We start from the raw sequence: 6,107 nt of genomic DNA, 5'->3' as shown, positions 1-6,107 counted from the left end.
GTGATTGTGAAGGCACCACATATAAAGTCAAGATCATCCTCGTGCAATGTGTGCTCATTCACATCATGGGCAGTAATGTTTGGTAACCAATCAGTTGCCATCCTGTATTTAACTTCAAGTAATATCCTAGAATTTGTGCAAATAAAAGCTTTGAACGCAGTAATTGTGGTAATTGTTCCGTAATTTTTATTTTTGGTTTAAAGTTTAGATCAACTCTCCCATTTACCCCATGTTCTAGGGCCAAACAGTTTTATGCTGCAGATAACTGTAGTGATAATAAGCTCAAAGGTGAATTCCACATAAGCACTAGAGACAATCGTGCGGTAGTGTTACTACATTGGCATCCTTTATGCCTGCATGAGGCGTCTACTATTCAAGTTTGTTTCAGAATCACTCCAGCTCCCCCATTTATACAATTCCAAATTCACTCTAAAGCCGGCCACAATTATAGGAACAGTATGTTTTTTCTGGGGCTGAGCCTGTAGACTCCAGTAGCATTTACTCCAGTCTGGATTTACTCTAGAGTTACAAAGCACCATTGTGAGCTCAGATGTTTGTAGAATGTTGATAAAATTAGAAGCACATGCATATTGAAACTCTAAAAAGTTTATTCCATGGATTGAATTAAAACTACAGTTCTCGGTTCCCACAAAGCAATATAATTGTGATTTTTAAATGTAGGCTTTCTAACAATGTGCAATGCTTGTGGTTGCAAACATATCTGTGGGATCATTTTTTTATGTTCATTCTACCAAACTAAGTGTGGTTGCAAATCAGGAAATCTGAATTAACATCCCGTACAGTTTGAATAGGCACATTCTTCATTCTACTTTGCATGTGTAAAATACAATGAGAGTTCATTTAACTGTAGTCTTATGTCAGCTTCAGTGCACTTTTTGTATAATGAAGGAGAGCTTAATTGGCTGCATTTCAAACTTATGCACTTCACTATTTACTGACTGGAATAATCTTCTCTTGAATCTGAAGAATTGATTGCTCGAACAGAAATCATTATTGATCCATCACCGACCTCCTGTTGTTGAGTAACCATCAGGTATAGTCTTTTGAATAAGTTTGAGTGTCTCAGGTAACAATCTTGCCTCAGGCTGTTGGCTTTCTTCTGGGTCCAAGTGTCCGCTGGGAAACTAATTGTAAATAGAGAGCAGTATTAATCTCTGGAAGACTCCAAATCATTTTGACTTTGAAATAAAAAGAAAAGGCATGACATTTTGCTTTTGAAATAATCTCAATATTTTGCAACTTAAGCAAGTATTTGAACATTAAACCTGTTTTTAATCACTACTCTTATTGAGGTTCTAGCTGTACAATTGAACCAGGAACGTTAAGTTATCCCATGTTGTTGTGTTTGTATTTTACTTTTCTCTATTGTTTATATTTGTCAATGTACTGTATTCCATATATGCTATTGTTAAATTGAAGTTCATAATATATGTCAAGGTTTGTTCAATATTAGCTATTGATTCTTACCAGTAGGAAAGGTCAAAGTAAAATTTGAGATATCCATCAAAAAGATATCCATTCATAAACTCTTGTATTTTGTATATGGCTAATGTGCTATCTCAATTATTATAAAATCTAGTCATTCCACAAATTAAACTGGAGTCAACATGAACTGTAAAATAAATTCAGGGGAATAGGAGGTGATGGTAAGTTACCTGATTTATGGCATAGTCTTTTTCAAATATAATGAGAGTGGTGGTAAAATAAACCATCATATCTGTAAATTAATCCCTCTCACTTCCCAACAGTTTGTTAAGCATCTTGTATTGATGCATAAGTACAAACATAGTTGTATGAAGAGTTGATTGTTTGGACAGAAACCAAGCATTGCAACTTGAGGAAGCTGAAAAAATGTTTTACAAAAGTTAAAAATCCCATTTGTTCTTTGGTCGATAGGGTAGGAGGAGGGTGGTGCTGAATCACTGAATGGGAGGAAACCTGATCTGGTTTTGACAGTACAAAAGGGGAAAGGGAACACATGAGAGCTGTCAAAGTATATTAGATATGCACGTTAGCATGTAAATATGCAATATATACTAAGATATGCTATTTTGATATAACTTGTTACATAAGGTTAACAAGAGGAGCATAGTGAAAAATTCCAGAATATTTTGATATATAGCATGTGATACATTTTTTTAAATTAAGTATATATTGTTTTCTTTTTCTTTATGACTCCAATCATGCAATTCATGCCAGGTACAAGGAAGGTAAAAAGCTTTGGGGTGAAATGCAAGTGAACTAAAACTAGATTCACATGAAGGTGAAGATTAGGCATTAGAGTGAATTAACATTTGGATTTCCTTTTGAAATCTTTCAATGTTAATAATTCAATTAGTAAAGTGAATTTGGGATTACTCTTTAGCTGCTACTTCACACCAGAAATTTATTTTGTACATAAGAATATATCATTTTACTTTGGTTCTCAGTATTTGTTTTGTTTTATTTTCCATATTCTAATCTAGTAAAATAACTATTAGAGTAAATACTAGTGTATGTAAAATCCATAAACAACAGTAAGATTGAGTTGATTTGCTTACATCTAAAATAGGTAATTGGAACAAGTAGATTAAATTAGATTACTTACAGTGTGGAAACAGGCCCTTCGGCCCAACAAGTCCATACCGACCCGCTGAAGCGCAACCCACCCATACCCCTACATTTACCCCTTACCTAACACTACGGGCAATTTAGCATGGCCAATTCACCTGACCTGCACATCTTTGTGACTGTGGGAGGAAGCCGGAGCACCCGGAGGAAACCCACGCAGACACGGGGAGAATGTGCAAACTCCACACAGTCAGTCGCCTGAGGCAGGAATTGAACCCGGGTCTCTGGCACTGTAAGGCAGCAGTGCTAACCACTGTGCCACCATGCCGCCCCAAGAAGTAGTGTTATTCAATCCAAATAAATTGGAATCTGGAGAGGGCAAGTTGAGATCAGCAATAGAGTGATGAAGAAGTGTAAGAATCTGATTCCAACGCACTTGGCAAAAGTCAGACTTATTTTCTGTTTGTCAGTTTTGAAATGGTCTTTACTTCTTCCAATCTTATTGACACTTCCTCCTTCCATGAAACAAGACAAAGCATGCTATAGTGTCCTACTTTCTGCTTCTGCTGCTCTGTACTCATTTCAAGAATATTCTGTGTTGCCAGGTTGACTCACTCTCATGTTCCCTCCCACTGCCTGTCCTCCATTACACTGCAGAGATCAGATACTCATAGCACTATAGATTCAAGAAATCCAGCTTTCTTCTCCTCTACAAAATAGCACATTGATAAATCAATCAATCATGCCACAGAACATTCTAAAGCAATCATTAGAAAGGAAACTCTAATTGTTAGTCAGTAAACTATCTTCCCTTGAAGAAAGCCAACAATGGATGTCAGAAATAAAACATATATAAAAAACTGAGATGAAGCAAATTTTTATTAGCATAATTTTGATTCATTATTACAAATGGCATTGCAAAGGAATTATATTTTTTAAATCTCTGACTAAGCTCACAGGAACCAACCACAACTCTCATGCGATCAAGTGCTAGATTGCAAATGTATCTTTGATTCTCAAACACATTCTATGATGTGGATTGATCCAGATTCTTTGAAACTATAGAATGACCAAACAGGTTATAACCAAAAGCCTAACACAATGGTAAGGTCCGAGGGACTGTGGCTGAACAAAGAGACCTTAGAGTGCAGGTTCATAGCACTTGAAAGTAGAGTTGCAGGTCGATAGGATAGTGGAGAAGGCGATTAGTATGCTTTCCTTTATAGGAGTTGGGAGGTCATGTTGCAGCTGTGCATGACATTGGTTAGACCACTTTTGGAATATTGTGTACAATTCGGGTCTTCTTCCTATTGGAAGGATGTTGTGAAACTTGAAAGGGTTCAGAAAAGATTTACAAGGATTTTAGCTATAGGGAGAGGCTGAATAGGCAGGGGCTGATTTCCCTGGAGCATCAGAGGCTGAAGGGTGACATTACAGAGGTTTATAAAATCATGAGGGGCATGGATAGGATAAATAGACAAAGTATTTTCCCTGGGATGGAGAAGTCCAGAACTAGAGGTTTAGAGTGAGAGGGGCAAGATATAAAAGAGACCTAAGGGGCAACATTTTCATGCAGAGGGTGGTGCGTGTATGGAATGAGCTGCTAGATGAAGTGGTGAAGACTGGGACAATTGCAACATTTAAAAGGCATCTGGATAGGTATATGAATAGGAAGAGTTTGAAGTGATGCAGGCCGGGTGTTGACAGGTGGGACTAAATTTGGAATATCTGCTCGACGTGGGCAAGTTGGACCCAAGGGTCTATTTCCGTGCTGTACATCGCTATGACTCTACCTGGACATAAATTTTGGTTAGTATGTTGATACATTTAGTTGTTCAAACAGGTTTGTATATTTGGTGAAAATCACAAACATTTCACTAGTAAAATTAAAATGTGTCTTTGTTTATCTTTACCTGAAATGTTTACATCTTAATATTTTAAGTGCATATTCAATTTTCTTGATTCATCTAAAATGTGATTTATTGGAATGTGCATAGCCCTACCATGAGTCTCTTTTTTTTTTAATTACTAGGTAAATCATTCAGGACAAAAAGGCAAAAAAAAGAAATTCAAAGGTTTTTTTAGCAACATGCAGTAGACTGAATTCCCATTAGTTTTTTAATCAAATTTAAGAAAGTATATTTAATGATCTGAAGATTTTTAAACAAAAGAAAAATCAGTAATTTTATTAAGAATTGTTGTGTTCCTTCTCAAATAACAGAATTCAATTAACAGGATCGTTCTTTAGGGAGGAGTGTTCATTATTATGCAGCAGTTATGTTTGTGAATCGAAATATATCCCTGATCAGATGCAATTAATCTTTAGTATTAAGTGCAAAACCTCTAACCAGGAGGTGCATGAGTAATGGCCCAGAAGCCAAATCAAGAAGCATGGGTGGAATATTCTTAGCATCTGAATGAGATAAGCAGGAACAAGTCATTTGAAAAAGTATGGTGAGGTCATAAAAATGAGATTATTGACATCGAGAAATAAAATTTGGTTTTGCACCCAAGGTTTGAACAAGGAGACGGGAATCTTGACAATACATTTGCATGTATTGACATTTCTTCATTACCTATTCTTGCCTCAGGTATGTGCAGTTTCCTACTCTCTAATACAGTGGAGAGAAGCCAGATGTTGACAATTCCTGATGTGAAAGTCAGAGCAGATACCTGTTGGTCCTCCAGCTCACTACTTCATTCTTCAAGCCTCCAGCTTAGCCAATAGCCCACAACATTTCAGGACATGCTTGCATCCTGTGTCATCAGACATGCACTGTCTCCCCACATCAGCATTACACATCTCTGAATCTGAGTATCTCCTTGCATGCTTACAGCATCTCTGCCTCGCCTTACCTTGCATTTTGCATGTAGCTACCTCATTCAGAATTTGAAGTCTCACAGTACTTATAACTTGCCAGTTAGTGCAGACAAAAGACTTTTTTGTCAGCAGTGACCAATAAAGATGCTGGCAAAGGTGCTGTATGGCACCTTGCTACATCAATCTCACACCTTCAGCATGTGCTGGCAGTTGACATGGTAAACACACTACATGTTCCTCAACAAATGACCGTGTCTCAAACCCGAAAATTACTGAAGTAATTTTCAGTTAAATAAAGGGGTGTTGTCAGTCAGGATGTTCCCACAACAGTTAGCTAATGACAGTGTCTGATCTCAGGGCTTGGACACTGGCAGTCAGGGCCAGGAATCTCATATCAATACCTTCCAGGGGTTACATCATGGTCAGTCCTGCAGGTCTGGTGCAGCAAGTCCCAGGATTAGTAGTCGTCAGTCAGGGAGCTGTATAGAGATAACAAAAGAGAAAATGCTGGAAAATCTCAGCAGGTCTGGCAGCATCTGTAAGAGAGAAAAGAGCTGACGTTTTGAGTCTAACTGACCCTTTGTCAAAGCTTTGACTCGAAACATCAGCTCTTTTCTCTCCTTACAGATGCTGCCAGACCTGCTGAGATTTTCCAGCATTTTCTCTTTTGGTTTCAGATTCCATCATCCGCAGTAATTTGCTTTTATTAGCTGTA

The 6,107-nt window shown here is 37.5% G+C and overlaps 1 long non-coding RNA gene across 3 annotated transcripts in view; it reads right to left on the bottom strand.

The window, feature by feature from the left end:
- Positions 1–226: 226 nt before the first annotated feature.
- The window catches only part of LOC122539940 (uncharacterized), a 68,830-nt gene continuing 62,949 nt past the window's right edge, over positions 227–6,107 (bottom strand). The window contains exon 7 of one of the 3 annotated variants that reach the window (XR_015752503.1): positions 227–1,145. This is a non-coding gene — a long non-coding RNA (uncharacterized LOC122539940). The remainder of the gene's footprint in view (positions 1,146–6,107) is intronic. The other 2 variants (XR_015752501.1, XR_015752502.1) reach the window with 2 other exon arrangements.

Source organism: Chiloscyllium plagiosum, unplaced genomic scaffold, assembly GCF_037043375.1.
Source record: "Chiloscyllium plagiosum isolate Xiang-an unplaced genomic scaffold, Cpla_swu_hap1 HiC_scaffold_32, whole genome shotgun sequence".
NCBI classification, from domain to species: domain Eukaryota; kingdom Metazoa; phylum Chordata; class Chondrichthyes; order Orectolobiformes; family Hemiscylliidae; genus Chiloscyllium; species Chiloscyllium plagiosum.
This window is presented reverse-complemented; position numbering and strand designations above follow the sequence as displayed.